The sequence below is a fragment of the Rattus norvegicus genome, chromosome 4 (assembly GCF_036323735.1).
Source record: "Rattus norvegicus strain BN/NHsdMcwi chromosome 4, GRCr8, whole genome shotgun sequence".
Classification (NCBI taxonomy): Eukaryota; Metazoa; Chordata; class Mammalia; order Rodentia; family Muridae; genus Rattus; species Rattus norvegicus.
Window position 1 is genome coordinate 72,662,927 of NC_086022.1, and position 13,073 is coordinate 72,675,999.

Here is a 13,073-nt window from a genome sequence, read left to right on the forward strand (position 1 = left end):
TGATGTTATGCGCAGGCTGAGTGACTGCTAGGGAGTGTGGGTGTGGGTGTAATTTTGTGTCACAGCGGAGTATACATGGAGCTAATCATGGCTGTGATAGAACTTCTTGCACATCGTCTCCACGTTGAGACTGACAGTAATTAATTCATCCTATTGTCTGCAATCACACACCTGGTTAGTGTTATGTAGGATGAGGATGTTTCTTTTTAAACCAATTATGGAAAACAATTTTGGTGTTCCAATGGAAAAAATGCATTTTCCCTTTTGAAGACTTCTTTAAAAAGTGGAAATCACACGTAATAATTGTATGATGAAGAGATATTTTTTATCAAGGTTGATTGAAATGTTTTTCTATGGTTCCCAGTACTTACATGTACCATGTCTGTTTAAGTACAGAAAAGGATAAATGGTAAAGGGTCAAGGGAATCTTACTTCTCTGATAAGAATATAAGCAAAGGGTGTTTGCACAGGAGGCTAGTATTGCCAAAGAAGTATTGCTGTCTTTTAGATAATATATTCAGTTTGAGAAGAATTTTTCTGAATATATAATAGTTGTCACATACACTCATAAAATGGCCCATTGAACTCTATAAATATGTATAATAATTGTTAATTAGCTGAAAATGTAACAAAAAATACTAAAAATTTCTGATGTCTCTGATGCCTAAAATTTCACAGCCTTTCTCTGAAATGTGCGAAACAATATTGTCACCTTAGACACTAGATAGTATATATATAATGTCAGAAATATTGTTAGTCTAAAAAGGCACATGGTCAGTGTCTTGATAAAGAACTCCAGAGTGCACAATTTAAAGGTCATGTCATCTCAAGACTCTTTGATATTTGATTTGAATTTTTCTCAAGTGTGATACTATTCTAAGTTTTGCAAGAAAGGCAGACATCTCACAAGATGACTTAGTCGGTTGGCATTTTGGTTGGCTAGAATTCACTCAATCCCAGTCAAGTATCTACAGCATGTTGCTCACACTGGATGGTTTAGAAGACTCCATAATAATTCCTAAAAACTAAGGGTGTGGTTCCATGGTAGTGATGCTGGATGAACGAAATGATGGGTTAATGATGTTGCAAGTGTTACATAGTGTGCCTCTCATGTAAGAATCTTCCTGTTCAAAAGAACCCAAGGACCAAGTATGATGTGACTTGTAGCCCCAGAATTTGAAAGTCTGGGGCAGAAGAATCGTGGGATTGAGACATTTGGTGGTTTGTTTATTTATTTAATTTTTTACTTTTTTTTGTTTTTTATGGATAAAACCATTTTTTAAAAAATTTATTTAATACTTAATAATAATTCTTTGGTTTCTGGGCAAACATCCCCCTCCCCCCTCCCCTTCCTTATGGGTGTTCCCCTCCCGACCCTCCCCCCATTGCCGCCCTCCCCCCAACAGTCTAGTTCACTGGGGGTTCAGTCTTAGCAGGACCCAGGGCTTCCCCTTCCACTGGTGCTCTTACTAGGATATTCATTGCTACCTATGAGGTCAGAGTCCAGGGTCAGTCCATGTATAGTCTTTAGGTAGTGGCTTAGTCCCTGGAAGCTCTGGTTGCTTGGCATTGTTGTACATATGGGGTCTCGAGACCCTTCAAGCTCTTCCAGTTCTTTCTCTGATTCCTTCAACGGGGGTCCTATTCTCAGTTCAGTGGTTTGCTGCTGGCATTCGCCTCTGTATTTGCTGTATTCTGGCTGTGTCTCTCAGGAGAGATCTACATCCGGCCCCTGTCGGCCTGCACTTCTTTGCTTCATCCATCTTGTCTAATTGGGTGGCTGTATATGTATGGGCCACATGTGGGGCAGGCTCTGAATGGGTGTTCCTTCAGTCTCTGTTTTAATCTTTGCCTCTCTCTTCCCTGCCAAGGGTATTCTTGTTCCCCTTTTAGAGAAGGAGTGAAGCATTCACATTTTGATCATCCGTCTTGAGTTTCATTTGTTCTAGGCATCTAGGGTAATTCAAGCATTTGGGCTAATAGCCACTTATCAGTGAGTGCATACCATGTATGTCTTTCTGTGATTGGGTTAGCACACTCAGGATGATATTTTCCAGTTCCAACCATTTGCCTACGAATTTCATAAAGCCATTGTTTTTGATAGCTGAGTAATATTCCATTGTGTAGATGTACCACATTTTCTGTATCCATTCCTCTGTTGAAGGGCATCTGGGTTCTTTCCAGCTTCTGGCTATTATAAATAAGGCTGCGATGAACATAGTGGAGCACGTGTCTTTTTTATATGTTGGGGCATCTTTTGTTTATATGCCCAAGAGAGGTATAGCTGGATCCTCAGGCAGTTCAATGTCCAATTTTCTGAGGCACCTCCAGACTGATTTCCAGAATGGTTGTACCAGTCTGCAATCCCACCAACAATGGAGGAGTGTTCCTCTTTCTGCGCATCCTCGCCAGCATCTGCTGTCACCTGAGTTTTTGATCTTAGCCATTCTCACTGGTGTGAGGTGAAATCTCAGGGTTGTTTTGATTTGCATTTCCCTTATGACTAAAGATGTTGAACATTTCTTTAGGTGTTTCTCAGCCATTCGGCATTTCTCAGCTGTGAATTCTTTGTTTAGCTCTGTACCCCATTTTTTAATAGGGTTATTTGTCTCCCTGCGGTCTAACTTCTTGAGTTCTTTGTATATTTTGTAGGATTGGTAAAGATCTTTTCCCAATCTGTTGGTTGCCGATTTGTCCTAACCACAGTGTCCTTTGCTTTACAGAAGCTTTGCAGTTTTGTGAGATCCCATTTGTCGATTCTTGATCTTAGAGCATAAGCCATTGGTGTTTTGTTCAGGAAATTTTTTCCAGTGCCCATGTGTTTCAGATGTTTTCCTTCTATTAGTTTGAGTGTGTCTGGTTTGATGTGGAGGTCCTTGATCCACTTGGCCTTAAGCTTTGTACAGGGTGATAAGCATGGATCAATCTGCATTCTTCTACATGTTGCCCTCCAGTTGAATCAGCACCATTTGCTGAAAATGCTATCTTTTTTCCATTGGATGGTTTTGGCTCCTTTGTCAAAAATCAAGTGACCATAGGTGTGTGGGTTCATTTCTGGGTCTTCAATTCTATTCCATTGGTCTATCTGTCTGTCTCTGTACCAATACCATGCAGTTTTTATCACTATTGCTCTGTAATACTGCTTGAGTTCAGGGATAGTGACTCCCCCTGAAGTCCTTTTATTGTTGAGGATAGTTTTACCTATCCTGGGTTTTTTGTTATTCCAGATGAATTTGCAAATTGTTCTGTCTAACTCTTTGAAGAATTGGATTGGTATTTTGATGGGGATTGCATTGAATCAGTAGATCGCTTTTGGTAAAATGGCCATTTTTACTATATTAATCCTGCCAATCCATGAGCATGGGAGATCTTTCCATCTTCTGAGGTCTTCTTCAATTTCTTTCTTCAGTGTCTTGAAGTTCTTATTGTACAGATCTTTTACTTGCTTGGTTAAAGTCACACCGAGGTACTTTATATTATTTGGGTCTATTATGAAGGGTGTCGTTTCCCTAATTTCTTTCTTGGCTTGTTTCTCTTTTGTGTAGAGGAAGGCAACTGATTTATTTGAGTTAATTTTATACCCAGCCACTTTGCTGAAGTTCTTTATCAGCTTTAGTAGTTCTCTGGTGGAACTTTGGGGATCACTTAAATAAACTATCATATCATCTGCAAATAGTGATATTTTGACTTCTTCTTTTCCGATCTGTATCCCCTTGATCTCCTTTTGTTGTCTGATTGCTCTGGCTAGAACTTCAAGAACTATATTGAATGAGTAGGGAGAGAGTGGGCAGCCTTGTCTAGTCCCTGATTTTAGTGGGACTGCTTCAAGTTTCTCTCCATTTAGTTTAATGTTAGCAACTGGTTTGCTGTATATGGCTTTTACTATGTTTAGGTATGGGGCTTGAATTCCTATTCTTTCCAGTACTTTTATCATGAAGGGGTGTTGAATTTTGTCAAATGATTTCTCAGCATCTAATGAAATGATCATGTGGTTTTGTTCTTTCAGTTTGTTTATATAATGGATCACGTTGATGGTTTTCCATATATTAAACCATCCCTGCATGCCTGGATTGAAGCCTACTTGGTCATGGTGGATGATTGTTTGGATAAGCTCTTGGATTCGGTTTGCCAGAATTTTATTGAGTATTTTTGCGTCAATATTCATAAGGGAATTTGGTCTGAAGTTCTCTTTCTTTGTTTTGTCTTTGTGTGGTTTAGGTATAAGAGTAATTGTGGCTTCATAGAAGGAATTCGGGAGTCCTCCATCTGTTTCAATTTTGTGGAATAGTTTGGATAATATTGGTATGAGGTCTTCTATGAAGGTTTGATAGAATTCTGCACTAAACCCGTCTGGACCTGGGCTCTTTTTGGTTGGGAGACCTTTAATGACTGCTTCTATTTCCTTAGGAGTTATGGGGTTGTTTAACTGGTTTATCTGTTCCTGATTTAACTTCGGTACCTGGTATCTGTCTAGGAAATTGTCCATTTCCTGAAGATTTTCAAATTTTGTTGAATATAGGTTTTTATAGTAAGATCTGATGATTTTTTGAATTTCCTCTGAATCTGTAGTTATGTCTCCCTTTTCATTTCTAATTTTGTTAATTTGGACGCACTCTCTGTGTCCTCTTGTTAGTCTGGCTAAGGGTTTATCTATCTTGTTGATTTTCTCAAAGAACCAACTTTTGGTTCTGTTGATTCTTTCTATGGTCCTTTTTGTTTCTACTTGGTTGATTTCAGCTCTGAGTTTGATTATTTCCTGCCTTCTACTCCTCCTGGGTGTATTTGCTTCTTTTTGTTCTAGAGCTTTTAGGTGTGCTGTCAAGCTGCTGACATATGCTCTTTCCTGTTTCTTTCTGCAGGCACTCAGCGCTATGAGTTTCCCTCTTAGCACAGCTTTCATTGTGTCCCATAAGTTTGGGTATGTTGTACCTTCATTTTCATTAAATTCTAAAAAGTTTTTAATTTCTTTCTTTATTTCTTCCTTGACCAGGTTATCATTGAGTAGATCATTGTTCAATTTCCACGTATATGTGGGCATTCTTCCCTTATTGTTATTGAAGACCAGTTTTAGGCCGTGGTGGTCCGATAGCACGCATGGGATTATTTCTATCTTTCTGTACCTGTTGAGGCCTGTTTTTTGACCAACTATATGGTCAATTTTGGAGAAAGTACCATGAGGAGCTGAGAAGAAGGTATATCCTTTTGCTTTAGGATAAAATGTTCTATAAATTTCTGTTAAGTCCATTTGGCTCATGACTTCTCTTAGTCTGTCGACATCTCTGTTTAATTTCTGTTTCCATGATCTGTCCATTGATGAGAGTGGGGTGTTGAAATCTCCCACTATTATTGTGTGAGGTGCAATGTGTGTTTTGAGCTTTAGTAAGGTTTCTTTTACGTATGCAGGTGCCCTTGTATTTGCGGCATAGATATTTAGGATTGAGAGTTTATCTTGGTGGATCTTTCCTTTGATGAATATGAAGTGTCCTTCCTTATCTTTTTTGATGACTTTTAGTTGAAAATTGATTTCATTTGATATTAGAATGGCTACTCCAGCTTGCTTTTTCTGACCATTTGCTTGGAAAGTTGTTTTCCAGCCTTTCACTCTGAGGTAGTGTCTGTCTTTGTCTCTGAGGTGTGTTTCCTGTAGGCAACAGAATGCAGGGTCCTAGTTGCATATCCAGTTTGTTAATCTATGTCTTTTTATTGGGGAGTTGAGGCCATTGATGTTGAGGGATATTAAGGAATAGTGATTATTGCTTCCTGTTATATTCATATTTGGATGTGAGGTTATGTTTGTGTGCTTTTCTTCTCTTTGTTTTGTTGCCAAGACGATTAGTTTCTTTCTTCTTCCAGGGTATAGCTTGCCTCCTTATGTTGGGCTTTACCCTTTATTATCCTTTGTAGTGCTGGATTTGTAGAAAGATATTGTGTAAATTTGTTTTTGTCATGGAATATCTTGGTTTCTCCATCTCTGTTAATTGAGAATTTTGCAGGATACAGTAACCTGGGCTGGCATTTGTGTTCTCTTAGGGTCTGTATGACATCTGTCCAGGATCTTCTGGCCTTCATAGTTTCTGGCGAGAAGTCTGGTGTGATTCTGATAGGTCTGCCTTTATATGTTACTTGACCTTTTTCCCTTAGTGCTTTTAATATTCTTTCTTTATTTTGTGCGTTTGGTGTTTTGACTATTATGTGACAGGAGGTGTTTCTTTTCTGGTCCAATCTATTTGGAGTTCTGTAGGCTTCTTGTATGCCTATGGGTATCTCTTTTTTTAGGTTAGGGAAGTTTTCTTCTATGATTTTGTTGAAGATATTTACTGGTTCTTTGAGCTGGGAGTCTTCACTCTCATCTATACCTATTATCCTTAGGTTTGATCTTCTCATTGAGTCCTGGATTTCCTGTATGTTTTGGACCAGTAGCTTTTTCTGCTTTACATTATCTTTGACAGTTGAGTCAGTGATTTCTATGGAATCTTCTGCTCCTGAGATTCTCTCTTCCATCTCTTGTATTCTGTTGGTGAAGCTTGTATCTACAGCTCCTTGTCTCTTCTTTTGATTTTCTATATCCAGGGTTGTTTCCATGTGTTCTTTCTTGATTGCTTCTATTTCCATTTTTAATTCCTTCAACTGTTTGATTGTGTTTTCCTGGAATTCTTTCAGGGATTTTTGTGTCTCCTCTCTTTGGGTTTCTACTTGTTTATTTATGTTTTCTTGGAATTCTTTCAGGCATTTTTGCGATTCCTCTCTGTAGGCTTCTACTTGTTCTCTAAGGGAGTTCTTCACGTCTTTCTTGAAGTCCTCCAGCATCATGATCAAATATGATTTTGAAACTAGATCTTGCTTTTCTTGTGTGTTTGGATATTTCATGTTTATTTTGGTGGTTTACTTTTTTTTAACAGTCCAGTCATTACCCCCATCCAGGTCTGCCCTTCCACAGTTTCTCACCCCATTCCTCCTCCCCAAGAGGATGTGTCCCCTCTACGAAGCCTTTCCACTCCCTGAGGCCTCAAGTCTCTTGAGGGTTAGGCGTGTCTTCTCTCACGGAGGACAGACCAGGTAGTACTCTACTGTATATGTGTTGGGGCCTCAGACCAGCTCTTGTATGCTGCCTGGTTGGTGGCTCAGTGTCAGAGAGATCTCAGTGGTCTGGATTAGTTAAGAGTGTTGGTCTTCCTATGGGGTAGCCCTCTTCCCCCTTTCAGCCTTTCCCTAATCCAACCACAGGCATCCCTGACTTCAGTTCATAAGTATCTGCATCTGTCTTCGTCAGTTGCTTATCGGGCCTCTCCAGGGACAGCTCTGCTAAGCTTCTGTCTCTAAGCACACCATAGCATCAGTAATAGTGTCAAACCTTGGAGCTTCCACTTGAGTTGGATCCCAAGTTGGGCCTGTCACGGGACCTCATTTCCCTCAGTCTCTTCTCCATTTTTGTCTCTGCAGTCCTTTTAGACCACAACAATTCTGGGTCAGAGTTTTAGACTCTGGAATGACAACCACATCCCTCCACTTGATGCTCTGTCTTTCTGCTGGAGGTGGATTCTACAAGTTCCTACTACCCACTGTTGGGATTTTCATCTAAGGTCCCTCCTGTGAGTCCTGAGATTCTTTCACTCCTGCTGTTGCATATTTCCATTCATTCTGCTGGTCCTCAGGGTTTGACTCCTGCCTCCTCCCCAATACTAAATCATGTTCCCCCTTTCCTCTCCCTCTCCCCTCTCCTACCCATTTTCCTCCCTCCCTCTGTCCTCTGTGATCGCTTTCTTCTCCCTTCCATGTGAAATTGAAGCATCCTCACCTGGGCCCTTTTCCTTCTTGAGTTCTGTGGATTTTATCCTGGGTATTCTGTTCTTTTTGGCTAGTATCCACTTAATAGTGAATGCATACCATGCATATCCTTTTGTGTCTGGGTTACCTCACTCAGGCTGATATTTTCCAGTTCTGTCCATTTGCGTGCAAAACTCAAAATGTCCTTGTTCTTATTAGCTGAGTAGTATTCCATTGTGTAAATGAACCACATTTTCTGTACCTACTCTTCCATTGTGGGGCACCTGGATTGTTTCCAGCTTCTGCCTTACACAAATAAGGCTGCTGTGAACGTAGTGGAGCACATGCTCCTGTGAGATGGTAGGGCATCTTTTGGGTATAAGCCTAAGAGTGGTATAGCTGAGAAATCTCTCCCATACACTCATATGTTTTAATATTTAGGGTGGTTTTGGAACCATTATCAGGGACAGCATTCCCAGAGGAAGTATGCCACCTATAAATTTGGCAATTTATAGCTTCACTCTACTTCCAGTTTTCTCTCTCTGCTTCCTGGGTGCCAGTGAAATGCTATCATCCAGCTTCCTGTTGGAGGTACCTGTGGTCGTTCCTTCCTCTCTATTATGAACTATCATTCTGTAACTGTAATTCAAAACACAGTCTTTCTTCTATAAGTTGCCTTCAGTCATGGTATTTTATTACAGCAACAGAAAAGTAACCAATAAAAATCCAACCTGGACAACATAACAAAAGTTTGTCTCAAAATAAAACATGAAACACATCTTGAAAGGGACAGAGTTGAAACCAGAAAACTGATAACAAAGAATCTAGAATATTAGCAATCTCAGCAAAAGAAAAACCTGTGCCCAAGAACAATGATCAAAAACAGAGCGAAAGCCAAGTTATATATAGACCAAGCACTTGTAGAGTGAGTATTGAGAAAGGAGTAAATGGGTCCCTAGGGGTCAGATTGTTACCAAGTTACCAGTTATTCAACTTCACTTCAAGATCACTGGATAGCTAGTGAAGGTTTGGAGGTAGAGCTGTGGCTCAATTAAATTTAGTATTTGAAATATCACCCTGGCAGATGAGCTGGAGGGAAAATCACCAGGAAAAGGATGAAATTGATGTTTCAGGAACAACACTGAGATAGCAGACAAATCTGAACTGAGGTGTGGTGATGGTGCTGGGGCGAGCAGTTTAGACAAGCATAGCCAGATCTGCTCAGAGTGATTTCCATGTGGACAAACAGAAAACTGAGTCCTACGCACATATGCTGATGAGAGGCTTGCAGGAAAATGATCAGAATAAGAAAAAAAAAGAGTGGGACCAAGCCAACCTACTAAATTAATAATGTGCATTAAACAATAAAGGAGTAGATATAGTGAGGGCGGAAGACAGAGGGAAATGGAAAGAGAACGAGAGAGGGAGGGAGGAAAGAACTAGTTGTGGACACAGGGTATGAAAATCAAGAAACTTGATATTTAGATTTTATCTCAAGTTTCTTTGTTTCTTCCTTGGTTCCTAGAAGCTGATCTTGCTACTGGAATAATTTAAGGCTGAGTATACAAACTGTACTGCTGGTGATAGAATTTAGCAATGGGTGCATGAGCAAGAGAGAAAAGGAACATGTTAGTCCTGAGATGATAGACAGTTGTTTAACAGCACGGATGGGGAGATTAATTGTTGCTGGGCACTGAATATTGATTTTGGAATGTAAACAGTACTGTGAAAATGCACTTAGATGTTCACTGGCACAGTTTCCCCTGCGCCTGAATATATAGGAGTTTGAGGAACTACTCTCTGATAAATAAAGCCATCTTCGAATAATGATGAGAATTGGCTTTGTTTCCTCAGCAAGCAAGCAGGATGACTATTCACAGACTATCACATGAGGACTAAAATTCAAGCTTGGACTATTAGAGAACATCCCAAAACTCCATGAATATAGCTTCTGTAACCTTGAAGAAAAAATGTCTTCAATGGCATTTAGGAACAGAGAGAGATAGAGGGGACAAGGAAATATGGAAGTCTTCCTCTTGAGGGTTAGGAGTGGTGACAGCAATGAACACTAATGAGTTCCTTAGGGGACTCTGGCAGTCGCACGTTATTAATGCAGTCACTATTGTACTTCCTGAGATCTGCATGTGATATAATATGAAGACACTTTTGAACTTTCTCTCCAAAGGTTTTCTCAAAATCTAGGCAAGTTTCAGGTGATTTCAGAGCCCTGGAGCTCAAGGAATCAAGAACTGTTAAACACCATCATGTAAGCTTATGTGTAAAAAGGGTATTATGAGAAAGAGATATGCAGGTTTGAGAGCCATCCCTCTAAAAATGGGCATTTTTTCATCTCAAGGATGGAAGAACATGGAACTTCCTGCAGAAGGAAAATAGATTAGGTTATGTGAGTGGACTGGGGGCTGGTGGGGATGGGAACAAAAGAGGTTACGTGAAGGAGAGAGGGATGGAAGAAGAAAGTACAAGGAGAGAGAACTGAAATTGGGGCCATTTGGAAGCTGATGTGGAAACCTAATGAAGTGGAAGTTTCTGGTTTCTTTGGAGACTAAGTGGTGTAATGTGATGATTTTTTTTTTTGCTGAAGCTGACACATGAGGGGATGTTTTGATGAAACAGATACTTGATAGGACATATGATATTTGGAAAGAGTATAACTAGAACCACTGACTACACTCTTGTACTGGTTTGCCTTGCAACACTTTGCTGATCTTCACTGATCTTCACTTCATATGACTTTGTAAAGGGAAATGGGCCAAAGAACTTCTCATGGTATTCTGACTACTTCTTGCCACTTCCACAGACTTGTGCCAATTTGACAGAGCCTCGAGGTTTCTTCTGCATTGAGCCACTACTACTGATTTGTGTTTGGTGTTTGCCACTTGCACTGGACTTCCACTACTGATTCATGTTTAATGTTTTGGTCTTGTCACTAATATTCTGAAAACAAAGATTGGAACTGCTCCAAATAACTATTTCTAAATAGGTTCACAATCCCCTTGTCCTGTTAACCATCATTCTCTCTTACCTTTGGTCAGTGGGCTAGCAGGGAGATTGAAACATTAAAGAACCCTTTATTAAAGTAGGTTTTGAAAAATCTAAACCTATACCTAGTGATTTCTGGAACCTTCATGGAACATATGAGGGTGACCTAGCAAAGTCTCTTAGTAATGTAGGATATGAAGCTTGAATGGGATATATTTTGTAATGCAACTGGCAAAACAAGACAAAACAAAAACAAACAAAATAAATCAGAGTCAATGAAATGATTCCTAATGATATTCTGCTATGCTCATAGATCAGTGCCGAAACAATCACCATCAGAGATGCTTCTTCTAGCAACAGAGACCCACAGCCAAACATTAAGCAGAGTTTGGAGAACCCAAGGGTAGAGGAAGTGGAAGGATTTTTTGCAGCCAGAAGGATCCAGGATACCTAAAGAACATTGCTCACAGAATCAACTAAGCAGAGCTCATACAGACTCACAGAGGTTCTTGCTGCAATCCGAGCCTGCCTGGGTCTGTGCTAGATTCTCTGTATATATGTTGTGATTTCTTAGCTTGGTGCTTTTGTGAGACTCCTAACTCTGAAAGTAATGGTGTCTCTGACTTTCTTATCTGATCTTGGGATATTTTTCTTCCTACTGAGTTGCCTTGTCCAGTCTTGATAAGAGGGCTTGTACCTAGTCTTATTGTATCTTGTTATGTTGTGCTTTCTTGATATCCCTGGGAGACCTACTCTTTTATAAGTGAAAATGAAGGGATTGTAGATCTGGGGGAGAAAAAGGTGTGTATGGGAGAACTGGGAGGAATGATGAGAAGCAAGGCTGTGGTCAGGATGTACTATATAAGAAAAGATAAATTTTTAAAAAATTTAAAAAAGAAAATAATTTTTCCCTCACATAATATATCCTGATTATAGTTTACCCTCTTTCTAGTCTTTTGTGTTCTTCACTACTTCCTTTCTCATCCAGATCCACCCTCTTCTTGCCATTCATCAGAAAACAAACAGGTACATGGACTCATGGCACACCAAGATGGACACACGTTCTGGACTCTGTGCTGCCAAGAAGCTGCACAGTCACAGACGAGACCAAAAGTGGGATGATAAACAACACAGAAAAGCCCACTTGGGCACATCACTGAAGGCCAATTCTTTTGGAGTTACTTCTCATGTAAAGAGAATTGTAGTGGGAAAAGTAGGGGCTGAAGACAAACATCCAAATTCTGCTGTCAAGAAATATGTCAAGGTGTGACTAAGCAAGAATGCTAAAAGATCATAAGGCTCATGTCCAATAATGCCTGCTTGAATGTAACTGAGAAAAACAATAAAGTTCTGGTGGCAGATTTGGTCAAAAAGGTCATTCTGTAGGTGATATTCTTGAAGTCCGATTTAAGGTTGTTAAAGTAGATGATGTGTCTCTTTTGACCCTGTAGAAGGGCAAGAAAGAATGACCAAAATCAAATTTTAATGATGAAAACACAATAATGAATTTTTATATTCTAAAAAAACCCTATAAAACAAAAAGGCTTCTAATAAATGAAAAAACATAAAATAAAATAAAACCAAAACTAACACAACTGAATTGGACAAAACAAAAAAGGGAAAAGAGCCAATAATAAGAAACAGAGACCCATTCATTTACACACTTGGGAATCCCATTTTTAAAATATATATATATACTATAGGAAAAAATAAGAAAACAGAGTGCTAACACATCTGAGAGCAGAGGTAAGACCACCACTTCTGTTCTGAGGGAACCGCCTGTAGCCACCAGGACACAGGAACCTAGAAGCAGTCTAGGACAGGGCCCTTCCAGTTTCTGCTTGTGCCCAGAGCTGACCCAGTCTCACAGCACTCTGTGCCCAAATTCCATGGGGAAGAAAGCTTGAGTCTCAGACGTACAGACAATCATGAGATCTCAGGGGAGACCACACTTTTGCTTACATTTCTGACCCAAGAGGAACCTGCACAGAGTCCTCTGGACACAGGAATCTAGGAACAGTCAAGGAGTGGATCCTTCCAGTCTTGCTTGTGCCAGAATTAAAAGCCAGTTGCCAGGAGAGCTGACACACCTGAGAGCAGAGGCAAGACCACCAATTCTGCTCCAAGGGACCCACTTGGGGTCCTCAGGACACATGAACCCAGGAGCAGTATGGAAGAGGGCCTTTCTAATTTCTGCCTGCACCCAGAGCTGATCCTGTGACACAGCTCTCTGTACCCAGATCCCACGGGTAGAAAGCTGGTCTCCAGGAGTGATGAAATACAGACTTACTGGAGGTTCAAGCCACTGT

At 40.1% G+C, this 13,073-nt stretch overlaps 1 pseudogene; it reads left to right on the top strand.

The window, feature by feature from the left end:
• On the top strand, positions 11,816-12,332 carry LOC108350808 (40S ribosomal protein S23 pseudogene; annotated as a pseudogene).
• The last annotated feature ends 741 nt before the right edge of the window (positions 12,333-13,073 follow it).